Source organism: Poecile atricapillus, chromosome 19 (genome assembly GCF_030490865.1).
Source record: "Poecile atricapillus isolate bPoeAtr1 chromosome 19, bPoeAtr1.hap1, whole genome shotgun sequence".
In the NCBI taxonomy this organism is placed as follows: domain Eukaryota; kingdom Metazoa; phylum Chordata; class Aves; order Passeriformes; family Paridae; genus Poecile; species Poecile atricapillus.
The window spans coordinates 10,534,719-10,547,522 of NC_081267.1; the positions used below are offsets into that span (position 1 = coordinate 10,534,719).

Sequence of the window (12,804 nt, forward strand, 5' to 3'; positions counted from 1 at the left end):
CGCGGGGACGGTGGAACGGGGCGGGACCGCAACATCGGAGGAAGCTGGGACGGCAGGAGGGGGGCAAAAGCGGGGCGGTGGGACGGGGAAGGTGGGGGGAGGGGTGGGAATGGAGCATGCCGGGACTGGGGTAGGGGGAGCGGGGGCCGTGTGGTCGGGGGGAGGGGGCACAGCGGTCTGAGCGGGCAGGAAGGGAGGGGGGACGGCGGGGACCGAGGGTACGGGGGCCACATGGTCGGGGGGAGGGGACACACCGGTCTGAGCGGGCAGGAAGGGAAGGGGGGCGGCGGGGACCGAGGGTACGGGGGCCGCGTGGTCGGGGGGAGGGGTAGGAGACACGGGGGTTGCGGGGTCCGGGGGGCTCGTCGCGCGTTGTGTATTCGCGGCACACATTTCTACGAGTGCCCTACAGGCTGGGACCAACTTTGCGGCCGCCATATCTCGGCGGGAAATGTTATTAAAAAGCTTATTACCAACTGTGTCCCAGAAATCTCTAGTAAAAAATTCTGAGTGTTTTGCGTTTGGGAAATTAACTAGAGTCCAGGTTAGGAGGGTTTTTAGTTCTTGTTTAGGCAATTTACTCTGGCTGGTTTTCAGTGAGAATTTTAGTTGCTTATACAGCTTTTTTTCTGGGGTAGAATAGCTTTGACCCATGATAGACTGGTTTGTGACTCACCTCTTATCTAAATGATGTTGGCTCGTCTCTCAGAGCTCGGGGATGGGTGCTGGCCAGGCACCTCCTGTCCGTTCTCTGGTGTCACTTAGTAATACTCGCACATAACCACGCTGCAGAGTCGTCTAAAAACTACGGTTTGGACACTGCAGCGGAAAAACTTTTAGAGAGATCGGGGTGCAGATGCTGTGGCAGCGTTTACCCCTCGCTCGACCACGTAGAGGCTTTCCCCGCCTAGCCCAGGTGAGACGTCGCCTTGCAACGCCCCCCTGAGCTCCACGGGGGCTCCACGGAAACCAGGGGTTCAGACGCTGCTTGGCAACCTTCACCCCGAATAAACCACGCAGGGGGGGGAGTCCCGTGTAGCACAGAAGAGATGTGGCTTTGCCACCCTCTCTCGTGTCACAGGATCCTGCGGAAACCAGGGATGCCGAGGTCGCCTGGCAACCTGCACCCCGAAAAAACCACGCAGGGGGGGAGTCCCGTGTAGCACAGAAGAGGCGTGGCTTTGCCACCCTTCTCAGTGCCACAGGGCCCTGCGGAAACCAGGGGTGCCGAGGTCGCCTGGCAACCTGCACCCCGAATAAACCACGCAGGGGGGGGAGTCCCGTGTAGCACAGAAGAGGTGTGGCTTTGCCACCCTTCTCAGTGCCACAGGGCCCTGCGGAAACCAGGGGTGCCGAGGTCGCCCGGCAACCTGCACCCCAAAAAAACCACGCGGCGGATACCTCTAAAGCTCCGGAGCTGACGCTGCTAAGCAACAGCCGGCCCGTGCCCGAGGATGCCGCGGAACAGGGGAAAAAGAGTTACAGTGTTACGGTGATCAGCCGCATAAACTGCACTCCAGACGGCCTTAAAGGGTGAAAAACCAGTCTTTTTAGTTACCAATGATGGAGAAGTGTCTCACCGATGGAGAAGGCGTGGGACGGGTCTCAGACGATGGGCGCCAGGTATTGGAGTATATAAATTCTCGCTCGCGGTGAGAGACTTCTCCAGGGTCAAGCTGTTCAAGTATAAGCAATTTATTATAAGGGTAAAAGGAGGGGAGACCCGTGTCCGCCACCAGCCTCGGCGTCCACGTGGTCCGGGGGAGGGGAGAGAGAACAGGTTGAGCAGGGGACGTGAGGTTGGATGAGGGAGGGAGGGAGTAAGAGAGCAGAGGGAAAGAGGGAAAAAGCAGAGGGAGAGAGCAGGGAGGACGAGAGGGGTAGGAGCAGGGAGAGGGGGCTGAGAGTTAGGAGTGGGGGAGAGGGGGAGAGGGGTAAGAGGGAAAGGGTAAGGGGTCCAAGAGAAGAGTTAAGAGGTCAGAGTAAAGAGTAAAGAGAGCGAAAAGAGAGCGAAGTTCTTGTTACAATCCAATATATCTTTTTCTGTCGTGAATATTCTAATTCTTAGTAACCAATCACCATGAGACACACCCACTAAAGAATTTACATTCAGCCTATGCGCTTCCCTCTATTAACATACAGTGTTGCATTTTAGATTCTACAAAACCTTACAAGTTCTTTCCTTGCTTCTTGACCTTTGCATTCTTTATCAGCAGAAGGACATTGTTTTATCAACAGGGATTCTCCTCTAGCTGGCTAAGCTATTGTTCTTTGGTTAACCAGTACTCAGTATCCTATGACTCAAAGCAGGCTTTCATTTCTACTTTGATTCTAGCCTTCATATTTCCAGAATCTTTTGTTAAACCATCACATTCATAAGGTTTCCCTGTTTCACCTTCCCCAACAACTCAGTCCCTCAGAGTGTGCTCCAGAAACTTCTCAAGAGCTCCAAGTCAGATGGAAACACTGAAGTTTCTTGTAGTTGAAATGAGAGACACGAGTGAGAAAGCGTCCCCGGGTTCCAGGTAGAGCAGAAGACTGGAGGCCCTGATGGCAGCTGGGGACAAGCAAGGGAAAGGTGTCTGTGGTGCTGAGCAAAGCTGGATGTGTTTCAGGAATGCCAAGGGCCAAGGGCTGAGCCCCAGCCCCTGGCAAGGCAGATGCTGTCCCTCCCTCATTGCTCAGGGCTCTTCCCGGGGCACTGGCATGTGGGGATGTGCAATGCCAAGGACAGCACCATGGGGCGGCCCCTGCCAGGCTGCTGAGCAGGGACAAGGAGGCAATGAGGCCCCAGGGCTGCCAGGGTCACTTGTCCCCTGCTGGCCTCAGGCCCAGGGCCAGCAGCCATGGCCAAAGGGCTGCACAAGTTGCCTCTGGCAGGACCTTTCAGCTGCACAGCCCAGAGCCCTCAGCCTCTACCTGCTGCTTATGTGATGAGGCCTCCAAACCCCATCCTGGGAGATTTTTGGGTCCTCTCCATGGTGTGTGAAAATGGAAGCACTGGTCAAAGTTATTTCCTCCCAAATCTTGCAGTGACAGGGATGAATATCTTTAAAGTGATCAAGAGTTAATTTATATTTTTTAGAAGGAGGAAAAATTTTAATCAGATATTTTATGAGAGTGGCACAAAACTGCAACTGCTTTTCCAGACAAGTCGATGCCCCATCCCAAGAATGCTCCAAGAGCAGGATCTCTGTGCAACCTGACACAGTGAAAGCCCCTCCCATCCCCAAGGATGGAATTCCTGTTGTGTGGGTTCTCTCATGTGCTGGGTGCCCTCACAGTGCTCCTGGCCAGAATATCTGCTGAGGGCCAGCCAGGCTGCTGCAGTGGCACTGACCTCACAGCCATCACCATTGCAGCCTTGTCCCCAGGGCCTGGCTCTCCCCTTTCCTCTGCCCCTGCCTTGTCTCTGCTGCCATGAAGAGTTGTTTCATTATTATCTTGTCCCCAAGGTGCTGGGGCCAATTGCTTCCCAGTCAGGCTCCTGGAGCAGCAGTGGCTTTTCAGAGCCCAGCCAGAAATGAGCCCTGAAGCAGCAGCTCTGCAGTGCTGGCCACCAGGCCGGGGTGCCAAGGGAGCCTTCTGGCCATGGCCTGGAAGCAGCTGCTGCTGCCAAGGTGCCTTTGGTGCCTCAGGCTGTCCCTGGCACAGCTCCCAGCACGGCACTCTGCACTTGTGCCCGAGCCCTTCCCTGGGTTGGGGCTGGCCTGGGGCTTTTCCTGCAGCGGGATCTGCCCTGGCCATGGCACAGGAAAGGCAGTTCCTGTTGGAGCAGGAGGCTGTACCTGGAATGGGCTCAAACAACTCCAGCAAGGCCCTGTTTGCTTCAAAATTGCTTCCTAGAGCACTATAGTCTAATAATTGTTATAGCTCCTTTACTGTTGAGTAAATAACTCTTTTTCTTTATTTACTCTGTGGTGTAAATAAATCATCTTCAGAATCAGTCACAGTGGTATTTATATAAATATATCTGATATTCCATTGTTAATCATGTGGGACAAATTGCATTACGGTTCAATTCTACATGTCCAATATTTACACATAAACCTCTGACAAACTCGGGCTGGGATTGAATCCAGCTGCTCCCAGTCTCCCCTCTTAGAAGGAATTTAAAAGTCTAGGTGACCTAGAGCAGTTTGAGGATCCATGGTGGCTGTTTGGTGTCATTTCTCCACCTCATGACTCAACAGGAGTTTCTCCAATAAAGAAATAAAGCTTTTGCCTGAAGATCCCACTCTGCCCATGACAGGAAGCCCTGGGAGTGTCTGTGACATCCCGGCTCTTTGGCAGCCTGGGGACTCCTGGGATGTCACCATGGGGTCCCTGGGTGCTTGTGACAGAGCGATGCCTTTGCAGCCCAAGATCCTCTGGGATGTCACCGTGGAATTGCTGTGACTGTGTCTGACTACACGGCTCTTCAGCATCCCCAGAAACCCCTGGGAGGTCTCTGTGGAGCCCTTGTCTGTGCCTGTCTCAGGCCTGGAGCCAGAGCCCGTTGCCATGGCAACCATTTGCAGTCCCATCCCCAGGCTCATGGGATCCCAGAGCCACAGAATTGGCTGAGTTGGGAGGGACCCATGGGGATCCTCCAGTCCAACTGCTGGCCCTGCACAGGACACCCCAACAATCCCAGCCTGGGCCTGGCAGCGCTGGCCAAACGCTGCTGGAGCTCAGCCAGCCCTGGAGCTGGGAGCCTTCCCTGGGGAGCCTGTTCAGTGCCCCAGCAGCCTCACGGGAAAAACCTTTTCCTCACATCCAGCCTAAACCTGCCTGCCTCAGCTCCAGCTGCTCCCTCCACTCCTGTCCGTGGGCACCAGAGGGAAGAGGTTCCCACAGCCCCAGCCAGGGACCCGCTCCCAAGGTTGCTGCCATGGGAACCAGGCCTGGCACCAGCTGGGATGCTCAGTTTCCATGGGCTGGGCTTCAGGAATGGGATTCCTCAATTTCCTGCGCCTGCTGAAACCATGCTGCCGCTCACTTCCCTCCCACCTCCCATGGAAAACAGAAAAGGCAAAGATCCTGGGCTGGGCTAAGTACAATTTATTGATAACAGCAACGGGATAAGGAACAAACAGGAACAGAAATAATTTTGGTAACAAAATAGGTAAGAAGAACTATTTACAGGGAAAACTAAACCACCACTGACTGTTTCTTCCTGGCCAAGTATTTCCTCCTGCCTGGAAAGGACACCCTTCTCCTCTGGTGAGAGAGAGGGAGTCCTTTTCCTGCCCCTGGCAATGACCTGATATGAGATTGAATATAATGACAAGGACATGGTCAGACTCTCACATTCTTTGATCTCACATCATGACATTGCCATGGGCAGGAAAAGGTACAGGTGTGTTCCCAGCATGGACCACAGGGAACATGGATCACCAGGTCTCTTCCTAACCTTGGTCCTCCAAGGCAGGATGAAGATGGAGCAGTGCACAAAGCTCTTCCTGAACTTGGGGAACTTGTAGGGCTTCCCTTACCGGTGCCTCCGTTGGTGTTGGGTCAAGCTAGATTTCCAGGTGAAGCTCTTCCCACACTGGGGACACTCGTAGGGCCTCTCCCCAGTGTGGATGCGCCGGTGGGTGATGAGGGTGAAGTTGTGCTTGAAGCCCTCCCCACAGTCAGGACAGCGGAAGGGCCTCTCATCCGTGTGAATCCGCTGGTGCAGGAGGAGATTGGAGCTACTGCGAAACCTCTTCCCACACTCAGGACACTCGTAGGGCCTCTCCCCAGTGTGGATGCGCTGGTGGATGGTGAGTTGGGACCTCTGACTGAAGGTCATCCCACATTCCTCACACTCATAGGGACATTCCCCGGTGTGGGTCCTCTGGTGGCAGATCAGGCTAAAGCTCTGGCTGAAGTTCTTCCCACATTCCCCACACTTGTAGGGCCTCTCCCCAGTGTGGATGCGCTGGTGACTGATGAGGTGGGAGTTTTGCTTGAAGCCCTCCCCACAGTCGGGGCAGTGGAAGGGCCTCTCATCCGTGTGAATGCACTGGTGCCGCAGGAGACTGGAGCTGGTCTGAAACCTCTTCCCACACTCGGGACACTCGTAGGGCCTCTCCCCAGTGTGGATGCGCTGGTGACGGATGAGTTCGGAGCTCCATCTGAAGCCCTTCCCACATTCCCCACACTCGTAGGGCCATTCCCCAGTGTGGATCATCTGGTGGCAGATCAGGCTGTTGCTCTTGCTGAAGCTCTTCCCACACTCCAAGCACTTGTAGGGCTTCTCCCCATCCTGAACCTGCTCATGGACCACCAGCTCAGAGCCCCGGCTGGATCTCTGGCTGCCTTCCCGGCACAGGGTGGGTCTTTCCTCCTCAGAGCACCCTGGGATGGGTTTGGAGCCCCTCCTCCTGCGGGATCTCTGGGGATTCTCCTCCCCGTTGTATTCCTGCACTGTGGAGCTGCTCAAAACAGCCTCTTCCACGAGGTTCTGCTGCAGGGATTTGTCCTCCCTGGTCTCCATCCTCAGCTCCTTGTCTGGGGGAGGAAGGACAAGGAGAGGATGGGATTTGCCTCCGTGCCAGAGGGAAGGGGAAGGAGATCCCCCCAGTGCATCCCCGGCAGGACGGCGTCGGCAGCGGGGTGGTCCTGCAGCCGGGGGCCAGGCTGGGCTGGGAGATGGAGCAGGAGAGAGGGGGAAAGGGGCACTGACTTCCTCCTCACCTGCCTGGGTGTCCTGGGGCATCTTCCTCTTCCTTGCAGCCTCCTTCTCCATCTGGCCAAGGTTTGGGAATGAGAAATCCTTGTTTGCGGAAATATGCAATGCATGAGCACATTGGGTTAGGGTGTTCCTCCTGACCAAGTTCATCTCTAGAAGTTACCGGGCATCTGGGGCCCATAAAAACCTCCCAAACACCAAAATTCAGCCCTGAAAATGCCTCCCGGGAGTTCCCCATCTCTGTTCTCTCCCCTTTGCAGTTCAGGGATTCCCCCCTGTCCCAGCTGCTGGGGGTCATGCTTGCACTGGGGGCCCCCTGTCGGCTTGCTCCCTGCCCACCCCAGGTTGCTGGGAGTGCCAGAAATCCAAAAAGTTCCCCCCGTTTCCATCTCCTCATTTAGGGATGATGGGGCTTTTTGGATTCCTATGGTCCCTTGTCCCGTGATTCTCTGCTTTGGGGTGCAGAAGGTCCAAGGAGTCCCCCCTGCCCCTCACCAGGCTGTTGAGGGTCCCGTGATTTGTGGCGCTCCCCCTTTCTGGGCTCCCCACTTTGGGGTCTGGGGGGACACAGGGCTCTGCTCCTCCAGGCTGCCTCTGACAGCAGCCACCACCAGGACCCCCCAATGTCCCCCCAAGGGGCATTTTCTGCTCAGCTTTGGAGTTCTTCATTCTCCAAACATTCCCCCAGAAAAACCCAACCCAGGTACCCCCCCAGGATATCTGGGTCATGCTCCCCCTCCCTGGTCATTGCTGGGATGGGGGGTGATGATCCCACGGGTGGGATCCCATAGGTGAGGGGCTGTGAATTCAGGAGTGCTCGACCTCGTGTTTCCTCCTCCTTTCCATGATCCTCCTTTGTCCCTCCTCTTCTTCTTCCTCTGGCTCCTCCTCTTCCTCCTCCCTAACACCAGCTTCTTCTCCTACTTCCATTCCTTCTCACTCTCCTTCTTCATCCCTCCTCTTCCATCCCTCCTCCTCCTCCCCCAGGAACAGTGACACCCTCGGTGCCCCGTTCCCGAACCCCTCACAGCCCACGGCAGGAGCGGGGATGGAGCCGGGACAGGTCGGGATGGGCAGCGCGGGGCTCTCCGCTGCTCCCACCCGCTGGGGACGGGGGGAACCCGGCCCAGGGAAAAGGAGAGGGAAACTGGGAAAATTGGGGGCTGCAGATCCAACCTGGGGCTGGCTGGGGACCCTGCCTGGGGACTGCCAGCCCTTGGGGCTCCTCTGGGGAGATGCGGGAGGGGGGAACACAGAGAGGGCTGGGGGATCCCAGGAGTGGCAGCACTGGCAGGGACTGGTTTGTACTGGGATCATCCTGGCAGTGGCTGAGACTGCACTGGCTGTGTACTGACATCAGACTGGGATCATACTGGGATGATACTGGCAGTGAGCAGGAGCCTCCAGGGGGCAACTGAAACCAGGTTGTGAGGAACTGGGAATATGCCCTGCGCTCCCCAGAACCCCGGTATCGCCCCCCATATGTCCCATAAGTCTCCCCCAAACCCTCCAGGATCCCCGAGTGCCCCCTCATTGCCCGTTCGGGAGCCCCCAAAGCGTCCCTGGATCCCTGAATTCTCCCGACCCCACAGATTCCCCTTCCAGCCACTGCTGGGAATTCATCTCCCATCATCCCACAACACAGTTCCGCGCCCAAACCTCCTGCCGTGTCCCCCGCCCTAAAGAGCCCGGTTACAGCTCCCCAGGTTCCCCCCAAGTGCTCCCGAGCCGTATACATTCGCCCCCAGCACCTGCAGCACGGCTCGGACGCAAAAGTTTTCTCCAAGCGCTTCCCCGCACCTCCAAACGCGCTTTCTGAGCCACTTCCGGGACTACAGCTCCCATCATGCTCCGCGGCGCCCATAGAGCGCTATTCCAGCCGGGACTGCATCTCCCGTCATGCCCCGCGCCTCACCGGAACCCATTGGAGCTGCGCCTACAACTCCCGTGATGCTCCGCGGCCCCATTAAACCGTATTATACCGGCGCCTACAACTCCCATCATCCCCCGCGGCCCACAGATTCCCTGTTACAGCCCCCCAAGTGCCCGCCCGGACCCCGAAGGGCCCCCAGATTCCCCTCCCTGACCTCCAAGTGCCCCCCTGGACCCCCAAGTGCTCCCCCGGACCCCGAATTGTCCCACAGAATCCCTAAGTGCCCCTCCAAGTGCCCTCCCGGCTTTCCCAAGTGTTCTCCAGACCCCCAAGTTCTTTCTAAATTCCCTCCCCAGACCCAAAACTGCCCCAAATGTTCCCCAGAAAATCTCCATGGTCCCCAAGGTGGTCCCATTTACCCTGTCTGAGAAAATTATTAAAAATTGATGATCAAAGGACTAAAAATATGTGTAATTATCATAAAGAGGGAGAAAAAGTGACCAATTAATTAATGAAGGGAATTGTGGTACTTTGAACCAAGGACCGATAATGTTTTTAGTTGCTAAAAATGGATCAATTCTTTTATATAAATATAAAACTTAGGTTATAAAAATACAGAATAATTGTAGAATTTTTTTTTTTTTAATTAATTAATTAGATTTTAATTATAAAGAAAAAATATAAAGAGAAATGTTTTCAATGCTTTGGGATGTCAGTCCTAGGTGGGCGATGTCAGACATGCTGAGGCTCGGGGTGAGGAGCAGGTTGTCCAAACAGGGGCAGCCCACAAGGGGCTCATTCTTCTCTGTGACCAGACCTCCTCAGGAGACATTCAGCATCAGGATTGTAAAGAGGAAATCGTGACCTCCTGATCAGTACACAAAGATGTTTTACAGTTTGAACAGTAGAATGTTGTCACCGTAAGGGGCCTTCTTTGTTAATATACCTCATGTTGTGTCATGTTTGGTAAATACCAATGTTGTTGTACCAGCCTTCCTTGTTAAAATATTGTTATAAATGAAATTAGAAATTTGACAACTAGGTCCCTTTGGTTAATGGCAGTTTAATTAAAAATGAATACAATTTACTAAACTGAAGAGTAATGTGGTATAAAAGAATACAGTTCAGTAAAATAATACATTTTAATGAAATTTAAAATTTATATATATAATCTGCTAGAAATTAAATATGATTAAAGCATAAGCAAAACCGACCAGGGTACAAAGGCTTCCCACCCTGCCTCACATTCAAAACAAAGCACTTCAAGCTAAACTTATATACTGTATGCTTTTACATATTCTTTAATATTTCCTGTAAGTTTCCTCCTATTTCAAATTTTTCTGACTTTATGTCACTTTTCTTCACGGCGCTTGCCTCACTTGTTGTTAGGGGGTCTTCAGTCTTCTTTTGGTGGTCTTTTGGCAAAGGCTTCTCCCCTTCTTCATTGTCCTTTGGATAACCTTACAGGTTTGTGTGTGTGTACTAATCCTTGTGTTATGTTAGTCTACTAATTAGCCTTATGTTTACTAATCTTTAGGCCCAATGCCTAAATTTGTTCTAATTTTGGTCCATCTCAAGGCCATTTTGGTCTTGAGACACCATTTATCTTCTAAACTACATCCTGTACCTTAATTTTGACATGTAACATCTGCAAAGGGGTACATCTGCTTTGTAACACTGATTCATGATTGTTTCTAATTATAACAACTTTAATAACAGTTACAATTTAGTTAGCAGGAACAAATTCCATTTATTACATAACTGCAAATACCCCTTTATATCCCTTTTTATTGGTTTCCATGCTAATGGCCTTGCTTTCCTCCTTGCTATGGATAAATTTGTATTTTCTCAATTTCTTCTTTTGCTAACTCAATTGTTTGGCCTGCAGCCCAGTTGCTAAGCCCATCCACATTCACCTCTTAGTCTTCAGAGGGAAACTTTGAGCACAGTGAGAATCTCCCAGTGTGCAAGAGGGTCCCTGTGTGCCAGCTGCAGCTGGGGCCTCAGCCATCTCCTCTCTCAACAGGTTCCCCTCTGCAGCTTCACAGGAAAGGCCAAACACCTCCCTCAGGGACACCTGTACCACACATTTCACATCTCCATGCCCATACGTGATGTCCCTGTCACAGCTGCATTACCAGCTTGCTGCTGTGCAGATGCTGCCACCACCCAAAGCAAGGCCCTGTGTCCCTGAAGGGACCCGCCCTGCTCTGTGGCCTGGACTGAAGGTGGGTCCCTCCTGCCAGGGCAGGGCCCAGCACAGCTCTTCTGTTCCAATAAAGAGATGGAGCTCTCACCCCAGTGTCTGGCTGGTACCACCAGCAAAGCCCACACAGCACCAGCCCTGGCTGAGCTCCATGTCCAGGAGCAGGCAGGGCTGACCATGGTGTGGGCAGGCAGGAGCCAGGCAGGGGCTGCTGTGACCAGCAGCAGGGCACTGAGGGGCTGGGGGAGTCTGTGTTGAGCATCCCTGGGATGAGGGCACATTTCCTTCAGTGGCATCACCTGGGCCTGAACCTCCTCCAGTGCCATGCCCAGGAAAAGAGGCAACCATCAAGAGCATCTCCTGGGACACTGCCTGGCCAGCAATGTCAGCAGGCAAAAACCAAAGTTTTGTTTATCAATGACCCTTTGATGAAGTCAAAAATTTACAATCAGTCCAGTACAGATTGGAGTACAGATGGGAGTACACTCAGGGGGTACAGCCAAGGCCATGAGGTCACAGCAGCCTGTGGGGTGACAGCAGGCTGAGGTGACAGCAGGCTCTGAGGTCACAGAGGTCCCAGAGCCCCGTGGTTGCACAGCACCACAAGGACCGAGCAGTCAGTCCTTGACCACGACTGTTGTGGCAGCAGCGGCGGCGGCAGCAGCGGTGCTGACATTGGGACAGCGGTGTCAGGACAGTGGTGGCAGCAAGAGCTGCAGGACTGGCAGTGGGCAAGGCACCATGGCCTTTGCTCTGCGCCTCCTCCTCCTGCTCCTCCTGGCAGTGGCCCTGCCTGACAGGGCTGCCCAGGCTGCTCCGTGGCGAGCAGGGCGAGCAGGTGACCTGGCGGCCTGGCTTCCCTTTCTTCGGGCAGTGCTCCCTTCTCCCTGGGAAGCGTTGGGGATGGTTTTCCCCAGGGCTTTAGGGGGGTTTCCTCTGTGGGAGGGAGAGAGGCCCCAGGGGCCCAGGGATGGTCCCACTGCCCCTCCAGAGATGTTGCACAGGGCCTGCAAAGAGGATGGAGAGTGACCAGAGCCAGCCCAGTGCTCTCCAGGCCTCTCTGCAGCTTTGGCCATGTCCATTGACATCTGGCTCCCACAGCCTTACCCAAACCCCTTGCAGTTCCCAGTTCCCTAAAACAGAAGGCGATCCCAGCTTACCCTGGTAATGGTCCTGATCTGTGCTCCCTTCTAGATTGGGATCGTAACTTGCATTATCTGGATGCCCTCTTGGATAAAGGCTTGAAACGCTTGGAGAATGCTGGAGGCAAGTTCTCAATGTGCCTTTCCTGAGAGAATAATGGGTGTCAGTGTGGCAAGAGCTTCCTCGAGTGCCATATCTCTTAACATAATCTCAGGCTTGACGGATTCTGGAAAAGTTGCCCTGCTCTCTTCTGGAGCCCTGAGTGAGTGCATGACACTGCTGTCAGTGGGAGGAAGGAGCATTTAGCTGTCAATCTTCTTCCCATGTGCAATGCCAGTGTCACCTTCTGTGTGCTCTGTGCAGCCATGGAGAAGAGCAGAGAGGGAAGGGGCCGGGCCCAGGGCTGTGCCCTGGGACTGTGCCTTGTGTGGCTCCTTTGCCAGCCCCAGGGAGCCTGAGCTGCCGCTGCCAAGCCCTGGCCCTGCCTGGGACTCAGTTCAGAGCTGATGGCAGTTCCAGGGTGTCCTTTCTCCCCTGACTGCCATTCAAGAAGCTTCTTCTATCCTGGTGTGGGGCAACTGATGGCAGGTGGTCTCCCTGCCCCTGCTCCTGGGTGGAAGGCAGAGATGAGGGAGTGCCTTGGAGGGCAGCAATCAGCCAGGTGCACTCACTGTCACTCCAGCCTGAAAGAGAATCATGAGCACTGTCCAGGACCTGTTCTGTCCTGCCTTTCCTTGCAGCTGAACCTATTGATGAAGGCGATCCAGCTTCCCAACCCATGTCCAGGACTCAGTCCTTGGGAGATGGTGAGGGTAGGTCAAGGCCTTTCCCCATGGGAAAGCTGCCAGCTCAGAACCTTAAAGTTGTCCAGCTGGCAGTGATGAGAGAAGCTTCTGTGGCTGTTGAGTTACAGGTGTGTCT

The 12,804-nt window shown here is 54.3% G+C and overlaps 2 pseudogenes; one reads left to right on the forward strand and one right to left on the reverse strand.

Moving 5' to 3' along the window:
* LOC131586382 (zinc finger protein 208-like) overlaps positions 1-12,804 on the forward strand; it is a 761,426-nt pseudogene that overhangs the window by 565,414 nt on the left and 183,208 nt on the right.
* Positions 1-12,804, reverse strand: part of LOC131586381 (uncharacterized) — a 655,697-nt pseudogene that overhangs the window by 48,968 nt on the left and 593,925 nt on the right.